The sequence below is a fragment of the Heteronotia binoei genome, chromosome 5 (assembly GCF_032191835.1).
Source record: "Heteronotia binoei isolate CCM8104 ecotype False Entrance Well chromosome 5, APGP_CSIRO_Hbin_v1, whole genome shotgun sequence".
In the NCBI taxonomy this organism is placed as follows: Eukaryota; Metazoa; Chordata; class Lepidosauria; order Squamata; family Gekkonidae; genus Heteronotia; species Heteronotia binoei.
Genome location: NC_083227.1, coordinates 141,398,105 through 141,421,899, shown reverse-complemented (window position 1 = coordinate 141,421,899; position 23,795 = coordinate 141,398,105).

Sequence of the window (23,795 nt, the reverse complement as noted above, 5' to 3'; positions counted from 1 at the left end):
CAATTCTCCCGAAGGAGCTTTATCACTTTACTCCCTTAAATGGAGGGGATATTTCTCTCAGTGAGAGATACTTATATAGTTAAATCACTGACTCCACCAACTCCTTACCCCCAGAAATTTGGCCATCACTTGTCTTCATAATTGGTATAACAGAGGGGCTCAAAACTGTCTGCCCTTTTTCTTGAATGTGGCTACAGAAGAGGTATGGAGGAGCTGAGTAGGGAAGGAGCCAAGGCTGGTGGTAGTCCATTGGGCATGTGTGGCCAGGCATGAGTACAGTAAGAATACAGAGAGGGCTTCCTAGCAATTTCAGTGCCTGTTGGTGGTGAAGGGGTAACAGTAGAACTGCATGATTATTGGGCCTGGCAGGAAAGGGCTGGAATAAGGGGATAGGTTCTGTTTCTGGGACTGGTCTCTAAGGCTGTGGTAAAATGGAGTTGGGTGTGGTCAGCAATGCTGCAAAGTAGAAGGGAGCAGAAGTGACAGAACATGTGGAAGTGAAGTGAACTGCCTGCACAAGTCTGTAACAAGGCTGGCTGGCTGAATAAAAGCTGAAATTCCCCAACAACAAGAGGGCTTGTTGTGGAGTGAAGAGAAGAGACGTTGCACATTGAAGACCGACCCCCCCCCCACAATTTATTGCACACTCCAATCCTGCATTTGGCCTGGGTGAGTGCCATGAGACTGTCTGTTGTCATACTTGATATCAAGACAATTTATTAAATTCATCCTTATGTTCTTGACAATGACTACAGTCCAACACAATGCACCTACGTTCATTGATACCTGAGGGCATAACTGTTGTTACGCCTACAATGGATTTCACCATGTGCATTAGGGTGTGCATCACAAATTTCCTGAACCAAAAATGTACACGGAAATCAGTGGTTCAAACCATTACTGTGATTTTCTGGAATGGTAACACGAATCTGAGATTCTTAGGTATTAGGAAAATTCCTCCCCAAACAATCCATGTTGTTTTTCATCTTTGGGAGTTGCTAGCCAGCTACAGCATATGTTTGTGTTTTTCCTTTGATTCTACTGCTTGCCCTTCCACTCAGCACCTTGCAAGGGGGGACACAGAGTGCTTCAAGCCAATCACCTTAGGAGACAAGTCACAGAGAGCTGCAGTTCTCTTTCCCTCCCTCTTTTGTGGGGACCATGCCCTTTTGTTCTTTGGAATTCCTATGATTGGGGAAATAGAGAGCTCCATCCCCATGGCCCAAATTGCTTGAAACTTTGGATAGGTAGCACTCAGTCTACCTAAATTTTGATGTCATTTGGTTTAAAAAGAGCCACTTATGCACTTATGAAGGCTAGGGGCAGTTTGTTCTGGAGCTGATAGATTTTGTCCCCTTGGTTTCCAATTTGTTTGACAGAAGTTCTTTAGCAGACAGACAGCACTCACTTTGCAGCAATTTTTATATCATTTGGCTGAAAAGCAGCTACTCCAGCCCCCCCTGAAATGTCCAAATAGAATATAATGGCAGACTGATGGAAAGGGATGGGGGGAGTTTTCAAAGGTTGCTATTTTCACTTTATAAAAGGAAACAAACAGACCGCAACAAGGGAAAGTGGCAAATGCAGAGTTTTCAGTGGATTTTTATTGTCAATTAGTCATGGCAAGAGCAGAAAAATGCAGACTTTTTAATGCCATGGTCAGCTGGATTTCTCTTGCTAGACTGCCACTTGACCGCCATTTTAGGAATCTATAGAGAAAAATGTCCCTATCTCACACATCACCTACTTTGGGAGTCTGTAAAATCAAAACTCATTGTTCAATCTGCTTGAAAATGAGTGGTTCTTTAAATTACAGGGAGGACTGTGTTCTGCGCAAATTTGGTGCCATTATCTTCATAAACAGCTGCCGCAGACTTTCATATACATTCCCCATTGAAAACTCCAGAACACACAGTTTTGAACCCTGAACCTGAACTATCCTACACTAAAATAAGCAATCATGGTAAAAAAAAATCCCCCTTCGAAAGCCTGGGTTCAATATTATTACATTCTTCTCACTGTGTACCCCTAATGTTTATTTTAGAACTTTGACGCAAAATCTCATACATTTCATCAATTCTTACATACAGGGTTTTGGTTTTTTTTTCTGGAAAAAGAGGTGCCAGAACTCTCAAGAAGGAAATGAAGGAGAAACACATGGGTGCTTCTCATGAATTTTTAAACTTTTTTTTAAAAAAATAATTTTGTTTCCACAAAGAGGTTCTGGAACTCTGTTCCACCCTGTTTCCCCAGCCCTGCTTACATATGTGTTCCTGTCATCACCTGCTTTCTAGCATCTATCCAACTCCTTTTTCCCAGTTTTGCCCTACATAGTGTAAAGTACAAGTGATTTTTGAACATGACAGGAAATTTAAAATGTGAGCACTTTGGTGACTATCAAAGATTTCAGGTTTTCACGGCTGGTAACATCATTAGGGTTTGTAGAATCTTTCGGGCTCAAGTGCCGTGTTCTACTGGAAAAAGTTTTGCTTCCAGACGTTTCGTTCTCAGCTACGGAGAGCATCCTCAGTGGCGTTGCAGTCGGAGCAGGCGCTCTGACCTTCTTGGCTGCTGGGCATTGAGTGACTGTCACTTTGGTGACTGTTGCATTTCTTCACCATTGTTCAGGTCAGCTTCTTTTGTAAGCCCTAGATCCCTGTTCCACAGTTGGTCTAGAATTATTGTCTACAATTAGTCTGTTAGTTGCTTTGAATCTGAACCAAAAACAAAACCAATTATTTTAGGCTGGAGTTTAATTCACGTTCACAGGGAAAAAACCCTTCCTGGAACTATTTGGTGGGTCAGGGTTCAGGTTGGGGTTGACTCCCTGCATACAAGTGTTTATCTTTGGCTGGATCATGGCTTATCTACTTTGGTTATTCTTTTTCTTGTTTTGATGGAGAGATTATTTATCATCACAATTGACCCTACTTTCCACACCAGTCATTGACGGCATACCAGTTGTAAAACAATGCTCATGCCTTGAGGAGGAATCCAAAGCAGGTGAACTCAGAAGAAAGTCCCATTTTACTCAGAAGGGCTTATGCCCAAGCAAGGAAATGTTCTTAAGTTTGCAGCCTCCCTCCCCACCCCCTTGTACAAGGGTAAAAACCCTTGTATGCAGTAACAGGATCTTATGTATGCAGCATTGGGCAATACATATGCAAGTACTAAATCAATGGCTCCTGCATCCAATAACTAAAGGCTTACTAGGCATCTCTCTGGGCACTTCTAGATTCAAATAGGTGTCACATATGAATTTGCAAAGAGTTCTGATTCTCATGCATAGCATTTGCATGATTCACATGAATGTAGTGATGCAAAACAATCTTTCAAGACACATTCATTCAACAGAGCAAATTCAAGCAGAAAAAATATATTTGTCAAATGTTTCTTTTAAAAGGAGATGATCAGTTCCGGTTGTTTCTGGAACCGGACCAGTTGGCCTGCAGTCTGCAGATATGGACAGAGCACCCCCTTGTGGCTATTGTTACATGTATTGCAGCCAACATGAAATCTCTCTGTGGGAGATTTCTTCAAGTCTCTTTTAGCGAGAGACATTGTCTATGCTCAAATACATGGGAATTGCAATTGACAATCTATTTTTATCTGATGAATCTTATAATTTTAGATTTATCAAACAGAGAATCTTAGATCTAGAATCTCATAAACTGTGGCCTGTCCAATTTTATACCTGCTCTCCTGCCTCACTTGGACCTGATCAGACGGCCAGGAAAATGGCCAAATATTTATCTGAATTAGATAATCCGCAACATCGGAAAGCTTTTATGCTGGCTAGGATGAATGCGTTTCCCTCCAATGTTCTCTATGGGAGATTTCGTCAAGTCTCCTTTAGCGAGAGACATTGTCTATATGGGTCAAGCTCGCCAGATTCCATCCAGCATATTTTATTGAACTGCCAACTGTATACTAATCTCCGGAAGGTTCTGTTAGATAGTCTTTTCTTACTGTCCTACATTCAAGAAAATAGTTTAGCCTTCTATTCTTTGAACAGACATATCTGATTGTTGTTTGGTTGGCAAGTCTCTGTATATCTCTTTTCGTTATGACAATAAAGGTGTGATTGGATTGGATTGGTAGACCATCCGTCCTTCAAGTAGCCTTCCTCCAGTCTAGAAGCCTACTCAAGTGGCAAATGAAAGGGCCTTTGGAATAAGACTCCCTAGATTGGAGAAAGGCTTCAAACATGAGTAAAAAGGAAAGGTAGGGCATACATATTTTAATACATAAATAAGTAAATAAATAAACTGTGCTTAATAGAGTGGTAAACTAGGGGTAACATAGACCCCATTAATGTGACTCTATAACAATAACCTTATTGGCTCAGATTAAAGTTTGTCTTGTTCTTCATTCTGTTTCCAGCACTGGCCTATAGAAGCTGATAATCAAAGTGTAATAATATTGCCTGTCTTCTGTTTGTTTGTTTGTTTTTATTTGGTATCTATCTGGTATTCAGAAAGACCTCTGAGCATGAAAGTTCATAGACCTGCTGTAACTAAGAGTCACTGGCAGACCTGATCCCCACAAGTTGGTCTAATGCCTTCTGAAAAATCATGTATACTAGTGTCCATCATCATATCTTGTGAATATTCTGTTAATTTCAGCTGGGTCTTCTGAAGTTAGTTGTATACAAATTCTGACCCCAAAATAGAAAATTCATTCATTATTTCTGTCTAAAGTACAAAAATTGTTTACCCCAGAAGGTGAGCTTTTTAGTGATATTTTTCTTACACTGAAGAGCCTAGAACAGCAAAACAATTTTAAGAAAGAAGTTCCAATTTAGTTTGGATGTACTTTAGAAGGGCAAACATCAGAAGCATTCTAAACTAGTTTGCCAGTCTGCAAACTATGTAAAACAGCATTGTTTAAGACATTTTTATAAAGGTAATAGGTCAATATTATAGGGCTTCAGGAAGGTGCTGTAACAAAGTACCTTCTTTGTTGCAGGCTATATGGTTCAAAAAGGTACTGTAATAAAAGCTATGGGACTGTGTGGACTACACTACTGTGTGTATTATCTGTTTGCTTGTGTGTACTATCTTGCTTTCACAGCATCATTTTCCACACATGTAGTACTGTTTTCTGCATTGCTTATCATATCATGTCTAATACTCACACAAACATTATTGCCCTTTCTATTTTCAGCCTTTCAATCATGACAGTCTTGCCAGGTTCAGGTCATGGATGCAGCACTGGGAACAGACATTGCAGGGTGTGCCAAGAGAAGTTTTTCAGAATTTGAATATCAGACTTGAAGAGCTATGCATCCATGAAGACAAAGAGGTCAGTGCCAGTACAGTCGAATCTAGTGCTTCTTGGCAGACATGAAAATTGGGAATCTTGTGGATCTCTTCTGTTTATTTTCCCTTTTTCTGTATCCTAGCTAGAATAAAATCTATTTGCAGACTTGGGGGCAGGGGAGGGAGCAAGGGCCAAAAGAGGAACAAACACGCAGACAATATGACTGGGGAGAAAACAAGTCACACAGTTTTATAACACAAACACAAAAGCACTGGTGCGCCATAGGGCATGGATCCAGCTTTGGGCAACCCACCTACTGGACAATGGCACCAGCCATCCACCCAGCCCACCTGCTGGGGGAGCCACATGGGATGGTAAGTCCTAGGACCCCAAATGGGTGCAAGCTACTGTGTGGTTTCTTGCCATCTGAGAGTCAGAGCTGACTGAGATGGACATATCATTGAATGGTCCCACCCCCGAGACTCCTTATGGGGGTCCCCAGATCAGGGAATGCAGCCATGCAGGATCAGCCTCTCTCCAAGATTGGATTCAGCCCTATACCCAAATTGTCTATTAAAGCTGTAAGGAGAACATGCGACAAAGACCCAAAAACCCAAACCAACCAACCACGAAGGAATAGTGGGTGAGAACCCTGGAGTCAACAGTGCAGGGCCTGGCAACCAATTTGGCTATATTTGAGAGAGGTAGACTAGAGTGAAGATTCTGACTTCCAGGTCCTGCTAGAAGCGCCGTCTTTCTGCCTGATTGGCTGGGCTGGGATGCAGCCAGGACCGGTCCACACAGCTCTTTGCTGCCTCTGCAGAGCCAAGGGGAACACTTCCCCTTTGCTCACTTCATGCACTGCAGTCACAAAAGGCAAACTCGGGTGAGTCCAGAGATGTTGCATGTAAAAAATGAGGTTGCTGTTCTTTCTGTTGTTTATGTTCTACTCAGTAGATAAATACAAAATGAATAAAACAGAGGAGAGGAGCATAATGTAAACCACTTTGTGTCCTTAATGGGAAGAAAAGCAAGGTATAAATTATAATATAGTGGGTTCTATGCATGGAGGAGTCGCCAGATGAGTGATCATAAGCTCTTTAAAAGACATGCTATAGGATAGGGCTACATTACAAGACTGGGAATGGGGTCTACCAGCCCAACTTATATACATCTCTGGATTCCTGCTCTAGCACATCATTGGGTCATTCAAACTGGTGGAGGCTTGTGATTGGTCTAGGGCTGCAGAGATTTGGATCCTGCAGCCCTTTGTTCCCAAGTCCCCAAGCTCAGTCCGTATGGCTCCAATGAGCCCGGCAGCCAAACCCAAAGTCTTCACTTGAGTCCACATACATAACATCCCTCCCCCCTTAGTTCGCAAGCTCCTAGTGGACATAGTCTTTTAGGTACGCGGGCTTGCGATGCTCTCGTGTTGACTGCCTGAGCGCTGGTGTGGTTGGGGACGTGGTGGCAGCTTCCAGCGGCCTGGGCATAGGGCTTGGTGCCGAGGGGAACTCGGTTGGCGGAGCCGGGTTCCCCGCGATCTCTAGTTCAGGTGGTAGTCCTGGCTGCTCCACCATCTCGGGGGCCGGCAGGAGTGTTGCTTCTAGTCTTTCTGCTTCCTCTGGCTTGTACGATGCGGCATCTGGCATGGCTGTCAGATTTGTGACGCTCTTGTCCCCCTCCTCTCCGAGTGACTTGCGTGCCCGTAATTGGTCAATGTGCTGCCTCATCGTGAAACCCCCCTCGGATGTAATCTTGTACATAACGGCACCCAATACTCTGGAAACCCATGCTGGTATCCCTACTGGCCCACCCTGATGTTTTTAGCAAACACTAAATCACTTGTGTCAAACCCCTGGGGTGCCCGGACAGCTTCCGGCACCTCTTGTAGGTCGGGAGCTCGGTTGGGATGTATACGGTCATGCAGGGTAGTAAGCCGTCGACCTATGAGCAGCTCAGCTGGACTGTGGCCTGTGATGGTGCTGGGGGTGGAATGTTGTGCCAGGAGGCACTCGGCTAAGCGGGCTTCCCACTCTCCATGTATGATGTAGCAGAGCATTTCCTTCATAACCCACACCATCCTCTCTGCTTAGTCGTTGGTGGCAGGATGAAAGGGGGCCGACCGTATGTGCCTTATTAAGTTCCAGCCACAGAAATCCTGGAACTCGGCTGAGGTGAAAGCCTCCCCTTAGCCCCCTCCATACCCAGTCCAGAACTCGAGATAGAGTTTTGTCCTTCGAGGAGCAGCAGGCAGTGTCCTTGGCATGTACCGGGCGGTCTGGGAGGGATGCTAGTGACATGATCTGAAACGCTGGGGCTGGATCTGGGTCCGTTGAGGGCAGTGGCAGGCGGCTCAGGGCATCGGTGTGGCCCATCGCCTTCCCCGGGCGGTACTTGAGGTACTCTGCAAGGAAAATGGACCACCTCAACACCCGTGGTGAAAGCATTTGGGGTGTTTGGCAGTCAGGGGCGAACAGGCCCAGTAGGGGCTTGTGGTTCGTCAAGATGGTGAAGGGCCGGCCATACAAGAACAACTGGTGGGGAATCAGTTGCTTGATTCTGGGAAAGCAGACGCCCAGGGGTAGAGCAGCTGCTACTGCACTATCAGTGTGGCTATTTGCTATGGAAAAGAGATGCTTTGTGAAAAACCAAAGGGGCAACAGGAAACACACTAGTGGATGCCACATTGGGGATCTCTGTATTATATTCTTTAAACCTCCCTTCTTCGAATCTACAAACGTTTTTTTAAAAACCACTTTGCTAAACGGTTTTATAAATCAGTGGAATCAAAGCTGCCAGCCTAACCCACTTTCCTCTCTCCCAGGCAGAGTGGCTGAAAACAATATTAAAGCAGAATCAGGGAGTAAAGTCATGCTTCTCATCAGACTGCAGGTGCCAGTGTTTGCCAAGTTTTCAGCTCACAAGTGACCACAGGGAATACAATTATTTCCCATGTAATTTGTGTTCAGATTTTCTTGCATGGTCTTGAAACGTACCAACAAGTATACTATCTCAGGTGAGTTATGTCTAGCGACATACTTTTAAAATAAAAATCAAGTACGAGAAAACAATGAAATGTATACATTGGGTAATGTGTTGAAAAGTACATATAATCAGTCTTCAGTAGAACTGGCCTAAGCAAAACTAGCAAGGGTTTCATACATACGGTATTATTTTGAATTTGGAGTCTGTTGACTGTGAATGAGGCTCTCCTCTGAGCTTAGCCTCTAGTGACATGCCTGAAGAGATACAGTATTTTTTGCACCATAAGACTCACTTTTCCCCCCCAAAAAAGTGGAGGGAAAAGTGTGTGCGTCTTAAGGAGCGAATACTGCAAAAAATTCACACAAATGCCTCTAAATTCACACAAACGGCTCTAAAAACTAGGTGCGTCTTATGCTCAGGTGCGTCTTATGGAGCGAAAAATACGGTATTTATTTGCCTATGGCAAATGGTAATGCTGCTCAACAAATAAAGATGTCTCTTCAGTAGGTCTTCAGTGGTAGGAAATAACTCCTTCCAAGCAGCCATGAGGGCTTGCCGGGGGGGGGGGGGGTGCGGGGAATCACTCTACCAGATGAAAAGATGGGGCATGTGTGTGTTTATGGTGGGGGGGGAGCAGTTTATATTCTGGGAGAGGCAGAGAGAAAATAAGACAGACTGCTAGTAGTTTGCTGAAGCACACCAACAGTGTCAGATCTCTTTGGGCAACTGATGTGTGGAGGAGGATTTGCCTCCACCCAGACTCCACTTGCATATTTGTAAATAAAGCCAGCATTACACAGTGCCATAAATCTCCAGTGCTCTCTGGAACATCTCACCACTTAGAGAAATGAGAAGAGCATAACTGGTTTTTTAAAAACCTGATAAGGAACGATTCACTATAGAGAACATCATGGGAACAACAGCTCTCCATTTTCAGGCTGAATTGTACAATGTAAAGGAATGTACATCAGCACAAGTTCTACCATTCAGGGATGACCTCTGAAATCATTAACAGTGTTTTTTGTAATGCTTCCTTCATTCAAAAACATATTATTTATTTATTTATTTATTTATTTATTTATTTATTTATTTATTTATTCGATTTATATCCCGCCCTACCCCACCAAGGCGGGCTCAGGGCGGCTTACAATACAAAAAGCTAACAAAGATCAGTTTAAAATACATTAATAATTATACAATAAAATACATAAAAATATATAAAACTCACATCAATATGCACTATGCTACTTTTCCTTACATAGCTGCAGGCTAACCATTAGAGTAGCCAAGTTTTCTACATTACAGGAGGCCAGCTAATTCACATAAAATGGGGGGTGGGGTGATTAAGCATTGCCAGTTCATAGTTCTTAATTCCAGCTTTTCAAAACCCAGAGTTGCTATCATCTCCTCCAAAGTCTGATGAGTTCTTTCACAGAGCCTGCCAAATGTATTTTAACGATTAGCACTCATGAGCAGGGGTCGTTTTGTAGAAAAATAGGTGGTGGAGCTCATCCAGGGATTGTTATGCAGCTGCATCTACTATTCAACGGACAAGGTGGGAAAGAGGAGGTGGAACTCTCAGAAAGGTTCAGGAGCTGTGCTCCTGTGAGCTCCCACTGAATCCGAGGCCTGCTCATGAGGAAAGAAAAGCTGATCATTCTGAGTTATTCGTCAAAACAAGGAATGGTCAGCTAGTATCTGTTGCAACAAGAAGGAATAAGAAAAGTGTGCCTCTGCCCATGTGCAGAATGTCTTTATCTCTCTTTATCTGAGTAGTTACAGTTGGTCACTGGAAGTCAGGGACTAGGCCTTCAAATCCCAAAGGATAGCTTCTAGGCAGCATTAAGCCTTAGCCTTCACAAAAAACCCAAAGTTGTACTTTTCTTTCACAGCATAGTATAGTTCATCTTACTAAATTGTAACTGAGGAAATTAATTTCTGGGAGAAATAAGTAAGGCTAGTTTGCTCTTCCTTCACCTCTTCCTTCTCCTCTTGCCCAAAAGGATCACAGTGTCTTGTACAACCTGCCATTCTCCTTGAAATTAACCTTCTATTAATCCAGAAGGGTTATTTAATGGAGTGTTAAAGATTTTCTTGTCTAGGAGGAAAGATGGCCAGTGAAAAAGACAAATGGCTGATTACACCTAATGAAACCTTTCCTTTAATTTTTACTTGACATCCAAATAAAGACTGTTTAACATGCCTAAGAACTCTCTGTACATACGGAGGAGACAGGCCAGATAGAATTCTTGTCCTTTCCCCTGGGCTTTGTGCCAGCCCTAAAATATCTTTTGAATTAAGTCCAAAAGCAAGGTCACGTGAGAGAAAGAAAAAAACTCAGAGAAAAGCGAATGGTTGCTGTCATTCCTTTACCTTGTTCAATATGGATGTTGATGCAGTGATCTTGTTGAGCATAATTCAGGCCAAGTCTTGTTCACTCAGAAGAAAACCTGGATGCAGGGTCGTTGTGTATGTTACTCATAATCACTATATATATATATTAGAGTATATATTAATATATATATATATATTAGAGTTTGCTAGGACGGGAAGCGTTATCTATCTAGCTGGGCAGAAGAGGCCCTAGCCAATTAAGCAAAATGAGGTAATGTGCTCAGTACCTGCCTGTGCTTTCATGTAAGGAAGGGAGGGGGGGGAAATGCTTTTTTGCGCTCGGGAGGAGTCAGACTGTGAGTCCTCTGGCCGGTTTTTGACCTCAGGAAGAGAAAGGAGGGGGGGTTGTTTTTTTTCTTTGCGTCGGGAATGCTTTAAAAACCAGCAGCTTATGTTAACAAGACGGAGAGAGAGAGAGACTCAGCTGAGCCTGAAATCTTTCTCCCCATTTGCAAATGCTTCTTCTTCTTCTTTTTCTTACAAATAAATCTTTGGATTTTGAGCAAAGAGGTCTCTGCCTGGAAATTTGTTGAGGGTCAAGGGCTCCCAACCCCAAAACCGGTTAACAATCTGAACTTTCAGATAGCCTGATTCCTCTCAAGCTTCTGTAGCATCCTGCACACTTTTGACCTTGGTAAGTGATACTGACTAGGGTTGGTGCTTCAAACTGAATAGGAAAATGCTACATTAATCTAAGGAACAATAATTTCCCCTCTATGTTTTTAGGGCCTGCTTTGTTCCCAGAGTAGAAAGGTAAAGATACAAGTTATATTGTTCTAAGAAATCATGTTCCCATGAGTCAGAGTAGCATTTTCCTCACTTCAGCTGTTCTTTTTTAATTATTGTACTTCAAGATTAAAACATGGCATTTATAGGAACAGGTCAGCTCAAAACTTCCACAGAACTGAACACAGTGACATGGTTGCAGTGTCTTTAATAAAGACTTTCAAACTCTGAAGCATCCTTCTGATTCCCCCCCCCCCCTTTAGCATTTGCAGTCAAGAAGGCGGCTCAGAATGGCTTTTCCATTTGTTCTCCCCACCTCTGTCCCAAGTGATCTGCAGCGTGTTTATGGTTTTAAGATCCCAGTATAGTTCACAGATTCAGCTTGGGTGTGTTTGGCAAAAGGGGTAATTCAGACTTTTTTCTAATCCTTGTGCGTCAAGCTTTGAGGCAGACTTCCTCCAGAAAAAAAAAATCTTTATAAGGCAATATTTCTGGTTCAATATTGGATTATTAGATGCCAGATGGGATTTGATTTAATTACACTGTCTAAGCAATGAGAACACAGAACTAAATGAGGACTCTTTCTTTGCTAGTTTTAAAAGCTTGATAGGAAATGATCCGTAGATGACTTTAAAAGGTTCCTTCTTTTATTTCTCTGAATGGTTTAGGGTGATAATTGAGTTTGCCAAAGGAGAAGGATTCTGGTACCACCAGAGGAAAAGTGGTGCTTTCTGAAATATTTCTCATTTGCAATGAGATTGACAAAATAAAAAACATTTGGAGAATTGTGAGGAAGAAATGTGGAACAAACTATAAATTCTTTTGGCCTCAGCCAGAGGAAAGTGGATTAGTTGCACTCGCTTTTTCTCTACTTGACTCCCTATCTGGAAAGAATGAGCTTCTGAATTCCCTCCTTCCTTGCTGCCTTGTCACGATTTTGCCAACAGTAGGTAAACTCTCACCCTCAGCCTCAGTCCCCTGCCCTTGAGTTATTGAGAAGCAGAAGAAAACAAATAGTGACGAAATGGCCTCCCTAACAATACTCTAGGAATTTCCCAAGGTATTTGTGATTTTTACTATAGAGATGAGAAGCTCCTAGAGCAGGGGTGTCAAACATGCAGCCTGGGGGCTGAATCAGGCCCCCAGAGGGCTCCTATCAGGTCCCCAAGCAACTAAGCTGTCATCTGCTTCCTTCTAACTCTCTCTTGCTCCCTTCTGCTTCACAGCTTGCCTTGCCAGACTTGCTCAATAGCACAGAAGCTACAGCGCAAAGTCTCTGTTTTCTCCATTGGCTGAGCCTCCTCCCTTGGGGAGGAAAGGGGGCAGAAATAGCTTGTTTTGCCAGGCTCTCTCAATTGTACAGCACAGCTACTAAGCCAAGTCTCTATTCCTTCTATTGGCTGAGGCTCCCCCCGCCTTGTCCCCTGGGGAAAGAAGGAACACTCTGCCCAGTTCCCTGAATCACACGGGAGAGACACAAAGAAAGCACCTTTAAGACCAATGAGTGCTAATATTTTAATCATGTTTTAAGTCTTAAAAAAAAATATTTAATTGTGTATGTGTCCTTTATAAAGTTTATATCTCTGCTATCTGGCATTACATTTTATGACACACATGGCCAGGCCCAACAAGGTCTCATTTATGTCAAATTTGGTCCTCATAACAAATGAGTTTGACACCCTGTCCTAGAGCATCACCCAGAAATGATGTCACATTCTCCCCAAACTACACCCCCAGGCATCACCCTCAATACCTTCCAGCATCTGCTGAAGGAATACTGGCAACTCTATTACCAAGCCTCCCTCTCTCTTCTAAAGCTTCCAGCCATGTTCATTTCATGATTCTTTTGTTTGTCATGATTCATTTGCTTGCCTTATGAGAAGGCCTTTACTCATAAGTAGGTTACGGTTCAGTTGGAGAACCTGGTCCTTTTTGAATCTTGTGGAAGGGCCCCAAAACTAGTTTTCCCTCTGAGCCCTGGGACTGGATTAGCAAGAAGGTAGGAACTGACTGCCTTCTACAGAGTAGCTGCCACTCCTAGTAGGGTTGCCAGGTCTGACTCAGGAAATATCTGGGGACTTTGGGGGTGGAGCCAGAAGCAAGGCTGTGACAAGCATGATTGAACTCCAAAGGGAATTCTGGCCATCACATTTAAAGGGACCGCACGCCTTTTAAATGCCTTCACTCCATTTAGGAAATAATGAAGGCTAGGAGCAGCTTCTTATGGGGCTCATAGAACAGGACCCCCTGATCCAATCTTTTTTAAACTTGGGAGGTGTTTTGAGGAGAGGCATTGGATGCTATGCTGAAAATTTGGTATCTCTACCTTAAAAACTGGCCACCCAGAGCCCCAAATACCTATGGATCTATTCTCCATTATATCCTATGGGGAACTAATCTCCATAGGGTATAATGGAGCACCTTTCCCTCCCTTCCCCCTGCTTTCTGATAACCCCGAAGCAGGAGGAGAGCCTTCAAACTGGATCCCCTGTCCCCAACTGGGGATTATCAAAACACAACCACAAGGTTATAGTGACAATTAACTAACAATTGTATTATTAACCATAAACACAAAGAAACATATGTCCCTAATAAAGTCCTTAGAATAGATACATATGGGAAAAGTTCAACATGAGAACATCGTCTTCACGTCGTGATTTCTTCAGTGAAATTTCCATCAATGAAATATGAATTTCCAAATGTTGCTTGAAAATCCCTGGACAGGTCGTCAACTTCTGCCCCGTCTGTTTCCAATTCTTTTTCAACAGGGGATATTCCACAAATTTTCTAAAAACATGAAAAGGGACCTCATGCTACCTGATAAATATTAAATGGTTAATAATTAATACAAAAATAAATCCCAATACTCACAATAACAAATATAAGATTATTGCATAACACTAATAGGGACACAGTGGCTATGGTTATGCAGGAATCTGATTTCCAGAAGACTGAGGGTGGAGATTAGCAAATTAATGGCCCAAACAGAAACTAAAGAAGAGTGAGGAAAGCAAAATAGAGCAATTATTAAACCTTTTACATTGCAATTCTAAGCAATTACATTGTACTTGTAAGCCTGCTGTCTTCAATTGAGTTAGCAAGGGGCAACTCTGGTTAGGATTGCACTGTTAATGTACGCGGTGAAAGTGAGGAAAGCAGCAGCCTCTTTCTTTTTTGATTAAGCAAAACAATGCACTATGATTGCACATGTTCACCCTTCCTCTTCTGGTAAGGCCTTGATGACCCCGCCAAAAGGGACAAAATTGTGCCAGCTAGTTTTGATCTTAATAGTACTCTTCTTAAGCCAGTATTATCCATTCATGAATCACTGTAGGCTGTTGCCTGTCCATCAGTAAACAGCAGGGCTTTTTTTCTCGGGAAACATGGTGGAATGGAGTTCCAGAATCTCTTTGTGGAAACAAAAGTCTCAAAAAATGCTTAAAAGTTCATGGGGGGCACCCATATGTTTCTCCTTTATTTCCATCTTTGTCAGAAAAAAAGCTCTGGTAAACAGTAATCGTGTTTCATCACACTAGAGGCTTTGCTTCCTGAAGACAGGAAAAATTACTCTTTATGATACATTCTGGCAAAGATGTCTGAAGTGTGGCATACCCAGAAACTGCAACTTTCAAGTACAGATTCTAAACCCCCAATATTACTGTCATCGTGTTATTTAGGAACCAGTAAAAACAGATAACTATTTCCAAACCTGGCCTGTAGTTACATCTGTTTCCTCTAATAACTAAGAGAAAAAAAGTTCTTGTGGTTTTTTCCTGATAAACATATGAGCTGGGGTTGTGAACTGCAGAGTTGAAGAGATGCCAAGACACAGAGAGCACAAGAGAGAGAGGTCTTCGGATAATTCTTTTTGAATTCTGGGGGATGTGGAATGGTATAGCATAGCCCAGTCTCCTCTGTTCTCCCTTCACTCAAACAACAGAAGATACATTCTATCCACACACCAAAAAAGCTTTAATTCTAGCAGTGCAACAAAAAAAAAATTCAGGATCTAAAATGTGTTACTAAATTATTTTAATGTAATTTTTTCAAATATTATAAGGAAGACCAAAACAAAATCAGATAAACAAAAAACAGCTGTTTGTATTCCATCCAATCTAAAGAAGTATTTCTGTTCTGCCCGCGCAAGGGGGCAGAGAATTAATTCAGTAAGAAGGAAATGCTGTACCTTTAAGGATATGGGGTGATGGGATCTGTAGTTTTTAGGTGCTGTAGGTCAGGTGGGATTATATAGTCCCACTCAATTGGCTAATTGTGGAAGGTTTTGGCCCCATCTGCAGACTCAGGAAGGTTATTTTTATTGTCTTCTTCCTGCTTGTTTACAATCCTTTGTTAAGCAACTAGTGCAACATGGAGGCCCATGCATCTGTCTTTCCACCTCGCATTCGTCATTTGTAAGAGCTTTTTCAGCATTCATTTCCCACCTTATGACAGGAACGCAGTGAGTAGCCTGTAAAATGCTTGGGATTTCAATAAAATCTGTAAAAGTTCTACAAGTGTCTTCGTGTGAGTTGGCCAGATCTGGAAACAGCGCCTTAAAGATCAAGCTAAGCTGCTGGGGCTTCAGAACAATTTCTTTTCCCAGCCACCATTGCTTCTCACAGCTCTGTTTCTTCTGTCCCCTTTGCTGCTGATTGGGCTTGTCAACTCATTCTTCTTGGCCCATAATACATAAATGTCTCTGGATCTGAACTTCAGTCCTCTGCATAAGTCTGCTAAAGTGTGGTAGTTATAGCAGTGTGGTAGTTATAGCATTGGACTAGGATCTGGGAATATCTGGGTTCAAACCCCTACTTCGCCATGGAAGCTTGCTGGGTTACTTTGGACCAGCTACATAGCCTCTGCCTGACATACAGGATTGTTGGGAGGATAAAATGGAGAAGGGAAGAATGTTGTGAGCCAAAATTGAAGAGAGAAAAATGATGCAAACTGCTATGAGTCCCCACTGGGGAGAAAGGCAGGCATAAACCTGTCCTCTCTGCCCAATATTTTACATTTTAAATGTTTATTTTTGATCAGCTAAAAACAACAAAAAAGGGTTCTGTTCTTTTGTTAGGAGTACAAAAAAGAGCAAGGACATGGTAGGCCCATTGCAAGGGCAGGAAAGTGAAATTGTAACAGGTAATGAAGAGAGGGCGGAACTGCTCAATTCCTACTTTTCCTCAGTCTTGTCTTCTGAGGGAAACAGTGCTCAACATGGCAAAAAACAGAATATATAATGAGGGTATGAAGTTCCAACCTAGGATCAGCATAAGAGTAGTACATAAACACCTAGTTTATTTAAATGAAACTAAGTCCTCAGGGCCCGATGAACTGCATCCAAGGGTTCTAAAAGAGCTTGTGGATGTAATTTCTGAGCCTCTGGCTATTATTTTTGAGAATTTTTGGAGAGCAGGAGCGGTGCCGGAAAGTTGGAGGTGGATGAACGTTGTCCCCATCTTCAAGAAGGGGGAAAAGGAGGATCCGGGTAACTATAGACCCATCAGCTCGTCTATACCTGGAAAAGTTTTAGAACCAATCATCAAACAGTCAATCCTGGAACATTTAGAAAGGATGGCTGTGATTTCTAAGAACCAGCATGGGTTTCTCAAGAACATGTCAGACTAACCTGATCTCTTTTTTTGAGAAAGTGACTACCTTACTGGATCAAGGGAATGCTGTAGACATCGTTTATCTTGATTTCAGTAGGGCTTTTGATAAGGTTCCACATACTATCCTTGTGGTTTGGATCCTGTTACCATTAGGTGGCTCTGTAACTGGCTGACAGATCACACCCAAAGAGTGCTTGTGAATGGTTCCTCATCCTCTTGGAGAGGAGTGACAAGTGGAGTGCCTCAAGAATCTGTCCTGGGACCTGTTTTGTTCAACATCTTTATAAATGATTTGGATGAAGGAAAAGAGGCAATGCTTATTAAATTTGCCAATGATACTAAATTGGGAGGGGTTGCAAATACAGTAGAAGACAGAAACAGGATACAGGATGACCTTGACAGGCTGGAAAACTGGGCCAAAACCAATAAAATGAATTTTAACAGAGATAAATGTAAAGTTCTGCATTTAGGTTGGAAAAATCCAATGCATGGCTATAGGATGGGGGAGACTTGTTTTAGCAGTAGTATGTGCGAAAAGGATCTCTGGGTCTTAGTGGACCATACGCTGAACATGAGTCAACAGTGTGATGCGGTGGCTAAAAAGGCAAGTGCAATTTTGGGCTGTAACAACAGAAGTATAGTGTCCAGAGCACATGAAGTGATGGTATCGCTTTACTCTGCTCTGGTAAGACCTCACGTGGAGTATTGTGTTCAGTTTTGGGCACCACATTTTAAGAAGGATCTATACAAGCTGGAATGGGCCCAGAGGAGGGCGACAAAGATGGTGAGAGGTCTGGATACGAAGTCCTATGAAGGAAGGCTGAAGGAGCTGGGGGTGTTTAGCCTGAAGAGGAGGCGGGTGAGAGGTGATATGATCACCATCTTCAAGTACTTGAAGGGCTGTCATATAAAGGATGGGATGGAATTGTTTTCTGTAGCCCCAGAAGGTAGGACCAGAACCAGTGGGTTGAAATTAAATCAAAAGAGTTTCTGGCTCAACATTAGGAAGAACTTGCTGGCAGTTAGAGCAATTCCTCAGTGGAACAGGCTTCCTCAGGAGATGGTGGGCTCTCCTTCCTTGGAGGTTTTTAAACAGATGGCCATCTGACAGCAATGAAGATCTTGTGAATTTAGGGGGAGGTATTTGTGAGTTTCCTGCATTGTGCAGGGGGTTGGACTAGATGACCCTGGAGGTACCTTCCAACTCTATAATTCTATGATCCCGTTTTAATTGTTTTAATGATATGTTTTTGTTGGTTTTAAAGATGTGATTATATTATGTGAGTTTTTACATTGTTAGCTGTCTTTGTAGTCCTTATGAGGGCAAAAATCTGGGGTATAGATTTTCTAAAATAAAGATTGTAAACAAAGTCCCATTTATCTCAGGCTAATTCTTTTTTATATATAACATAAACTTTTACTAAGGTTTTAAAAGTAGAGATCTTTTTCATCCTCCAATAATTTGCTAATTCTATCTGTGCAAAAATAATTGGTATAACTTTATGGAGAGCATGATGTAATTTAGTATATTCCAGCCAGGGGATTTGGTCTTTAAATCTATGTTCTAATTGAGCAAGAATACTCTGTTTGCTATTAGTACAGATGTCAATTAGCCTAAAGATTTTGTTTTCCCTCTAGATCATATTCAAAGGTATGTAGATACCTAAGTGCCACCATGTTTTGGTTACCCATTTGAAGAGGAAAATGGTTTCAATCTTCTGTTTAATATTTGGCAGGTCATAAATTGGATATATCTCTGATGTCAAAATATTGATTGAAAATCTGGAATATGTACTAAAGCAATAAATTATAGTTTTTAATATAGATATGGTTTTAGAAGGATTACTTAAATAAAACACTATCATCTGCAAAAAGACTTAACCTGTGGGCTATTTTATCAATAGAAATACTTTCTGTCTCAGGTCTTGTCTAACTAGATGGGCTAATGGTTCTAAAGACAAAGCAAACAAAATTGGTGACAAGGGACATCCCTGATGTATGCCCCTATTCAGTTTTAACTCATCAGGTCTATAATAGTTTATACTAATTTGGGGTTCTGGAGTTCTATAAATAGCTTCTATTGAATCCAAAAATCTAGGTCCAAATGTTATAAAGCATAGTAATGTTTTTAAATAATTCACTTCAACCTTATCAAAGGCCTTTTTGGCATCCAGCGACAGAACTAAAGAAGGAGTTTGAGACAATTTACCTAGTGGGTCAAATTGAGGGAAAACAAATCAGCCAGTATCATAATGCCCCTGTATAAATCGATGGTGCCGCCTCATTCGCAGTACTGTGTACAATTCTGGTCACCACACCTCAAAAAAGATATTATAGCACTGGGAAAAGTGCAGAAAAGGGCAACTAGAATGATTAAAGGATTGGAACACTTTCCCTATGAAGAAAGGTTAAAATGCTTGGGGCTTATTAACTTGGAGAAATGTTGATTGAGGGGTTTACAAGATTTTGCACGGGATAGAGAAGGTAGAGAAAGACCTACTTTTCTCCCTTTCTCACAATACAAGAACTCTTGGATACTCAATGAAATTGCTGAGCAGCTGGGTTAGAACAAATAAAAGGAAGTACTTTTTCACACAAAAAGTGAGCTCCTGCTTAATCCGAGGCCTGGTTGGAACTCTCTGTTTGGGGCAAGTGATGCTCTGTAATCTTGGTGCTTGTGTGAGGACTTCTAGTGTCCTGGCCCCACTGATGGACCTCTTGATGGCACCTGAGTTTTTTGGCCACTGCGTGACACAGAGTGTTGAACTGGATGGGCCACTGGCCTGATCCAACATGGCTTCTTTTATGTTCTTTATTGATTACAGGTTCCTCAAGTCTTGGCACAGCATAGGCTGGGAACAGGAGACAACAAGTGCAGTTCACAGCTGTCAGTCCTTCCCCAACCCACCAGTTGTGGTAACCAAGGGCAGAGGTTGGTATTAGGGCTGAAAGTGAAACCACAATTTCTAGTCATCATCACCTTTTTGGGGGCGTAGCCAATGTGTCAGACCCGAAGCTGCCTGTTGTGCACCCTTCCCCAATGGAGCCCCTTAAGGGGCTGCCTTCACATCTGCCTCCATCTAATGGGAGAGGGCTGCCTCCGCATCTGGATCTATCGCACTTAGTACTAACTGCCTAGATCTGTTCACGTTGAGAAAGGAAATATTATATGCCTGAAGTAACACCATAGCAATTTATCTGATTGTTCTATTGTTTTAATATTGCCACTGTTTATTTTTATGTTGTTAGCTGCCTTGAGTCTGCATAGAATAGGCAGGATAGAAACATGAATGAATGAATGAATGAATGAATCAATCAGTCAGTCAGTCAGTCAGTCAGTCAGTCATACAGGGAGCCCACCCTGAACGATCTGCACTATGGGCCACAGTGAATTCCTAAACATCACAGGAAGCAGGCAGCTTAGTTTGCCTGGCTCTACCATCAAACCAAAGGAATCAGTAATATGTGTTATCAAGCCATCTCTGAGATCACCAAGCCCTATATCGTTACTATCTGATCTGTTACTACCATGGTTGTGGGAATACCTGGGTGCTCAATCACACCACCCCTCAGAGCACTTTGTTGAATTTGCTGTGTGCACAATTAGTTGTCTTGGGGTCCCATTAACTTCACCACCCCCTACTCTTCAGAAGCTTGGATGTCTGGGAACTGCTGCAGGCATTGCTCCAGGTCATCTCAGGCTGTAAAACACAGTGAGATGCCAGATCATCTACTTAAATCATTTTCACCCTCCTGAAGGGCAAGAGTGTGTGGATGATCATGGTGTTCAGTAGCCTTGGTGAGTTTGGCACCAGCTCATGCTCCGTTGGCCCAGCCAACTGATGTCCAGTGCTTTCCCCAGCCCAAACTGGAATCCTCACCCAGACTTTACTACCTGAAGCTTCTCCCAGAGCACAATACTACACCTACAAATCCAAACTGCCTTCCTTCTTGCTGCTGTATCCAGAGGTACCAGAGAGCATAAGATAAGCCAGTATGTGAGGCCCCATACAAGATTTGAATGCAAGAGACCATCACCTGCCAAGTGGTTTTATCATACAGCTGAGCAATCCCCAGGATGCTGAAATGGCAGCCCAGATCCTGAAGGATTGCATCCCAATGTCAAATGGTTGTACAGCCGCTAAAGACAGAGCACTGTGGAATAAACCACAGTATATCTTTTTTTTTCTTTGCAAGGGGAGAGTTCTTGAATGCCCAGTGCACCTGTAGCCCATTCCTTTTCAACCTGAGCCAAAGACCAGAGAAAAAGCTGCAGCCCCCAAGCCTGCCTCCCCACACTTCCGACAATGGGCTGGCCTCTGTGGGCGAGCTGCAGGAAGCTGCTTGAGAGCTAACTGATTGACAGCCAATGCTGGGCCCAACTGCCCAGAGTAATCCTTTCCCCCCACCTCACCTAGGCATAAATTATGCTCCAGCATTAAGGATGAGAGCTAAACTTGGGCTGCAGTCAGACAGGCAGTTTGGTCCAATATAGTTGCTGTTCCCTTACAGATTTAATGGGCTCGTTCACATAGCCACATCTGGCATTCATTCCCCTATCATACTCACCTCATTGTATGACAAGTCGAATGCAAAGTAGATAGCCACCAGAGAAAGTCCAGTGCTTATGGATTTCTGCATATTCATCCCATGTTTCCGAATATTTGAACTCCACTGGTGTGCACTTAAGATTGTTCAGAATTATAAATTTTAATTCTGTTTGTTGCCAGTATGTTTGTTTTAAACTGGTAGTACGTATGCTCATGTGTTCACATGTGCACCCAAGAATTTTTTTTAAAAAATGTCAAAGTTGTTTTTAAAAAAGAAAAAAGGCTGGGCCGCATGCTCCATCGTTGATACGCAGCTCTAATCTAGATGGTCAACCATGGAAGAGGCATGTGGTGAGGCCGGATCAGGGTGGGAGTCTGATTGAAAATCTCCATCACAAAATGTGATGGAGTAATTAGTGATGTCTGACCACAGCCTTGCTACAGTTAACAAGCTCATAAAAAGCAGCTTTCTATCAGAGGGAGGAGCAGTTCTTAGCATGACATAAGAACAAAAAAGAAGCCATGTTGGATCAAGCCAATGGCCCATCCAGTCCAACACTCTGTGTCACACAGTGGTCAAAAAACCAGGTGCCATCAGAAGGCCCATCAGTGGGGCCAGGACACTAGAAGCCCTCCCACTGACCCCCCCCCCAAGCACCAAGAATACAGAGCATTACAGCCCCAGACAGAGAATTCCAACAATATGCTGTGGCTAATAGCCACTGATGGACCTCTGCTCCATATATCCAATCCCCTCTTGAAGCAGCCACACAATCAAATGGTAAATCATGGCCTGTTTATTTTAAACTATACATAAAAATCTAGTGCCAAAAAAGTTCCATCATCTATTTAATATCATTTTAGTATATTTCAGTACACTGTGTTTAGATGACATTATATATGTTTTAATGCTGCAAATTGCCCCAACATTTTTAAAATTAGTTTGCATAAATATTCCCATAATTTGTTTTGGAATTCCAAGGCAGCTTCCAGGCAGGAATCCTGTTTTGACCACAAAATAACTTTTTATGTGCGTCTCGTTTCTCCCAACTTGCAATTTAATGCCTGAGTGCTAAACTAGCCATGAATGCACCTGCCACTTGCACTCTGTTAACATTTGCTACAGTTAACAAGCTCATAAAAAGCAGCTTTCTATCAGAGGGAGGAACAGTTCTTAGCATGCCATAAGAACAAAAAAAGAAGCCATATTGGATCAGGCCAATGGCCCATCCAGTCCAACACTCTGTCATCTGGGTTCACATCTTGTAAAAAAAAAAACACCAAACACCTGCTGAGGATAAAGGCAATAATGAGGGCAGGGAGAGTTCAGCAAATCCCCTTCCTAATGCATTCCCTATGTTTTTGAAATTATTCAACATTTTCGGGCTGCCCATTGCAGGATAGGTAATTCCTGGCAATTTGGGAGGGGGGGTAGTGAGGAGAGGAGAAGGAAATCAGATGGCTATAATTCCAGACAGTCCACCTTCCAAAGCATTCATTTTTTTCCAACTGAACTCTGTAGTCTGAAAGTCAGTTTAATAACAGGAGATATCCAGGCCTCACCTTGGGGATGGAAGCCATACACCCTTCAGCTTTATACATGGCTAGATTAGTATTTAAAGAGTGATCTGCTACAGTCCTTGTTAGGGTTGCCAGGGGATCAGGGGAGGGGTAGAGTTGCCAGTTCCAAGTTGGGAAATTCCTTGACATTTGGGGATAGAGCCTAGGGAGGATAAAGACCTCAGTGGGGCACAATACCATTGAGTCCACCTTCTAAAGCATCCATGTTCTCCAAGATGAACTGATCTCTGTAATCTGGAGATGTTCTGTAATTTTGGGGGGACCCCAGGTCCCACCTAGAGGCTAAGAGACAAGGCAAAGCCTCTGTGTGTTAAACATCCAAGCTTTATCTATTACAAATTAACCTTATTTGAAAAAGCACAGCTTGTAACCTTATTGGAAGAAGCACAGAGATAGAAGCAGTTGGATCCCAAAGATATACGTCTTGTGAATTTCAAAGCTTGGATGAAGCTCTTTGTGAAAATGAGGTCCTAATATCCAGAAATGCTCATTTAGCAGCTTCCTGTTATCTGTCTGTCTCTGATCTTTAGTAGATTTCAATCTGCAGTGGCTTGAATAGAAGATGTCCCCCTTGGAAAAGAAATAAGTGATTGTATCACTACTTGAACTTTACTGGTGCGACTTTTTGGGGTTGGACTGCCTGTTCTGCACTGTATTTGTCCCATTCGTGGTTGTCAATTTCCAA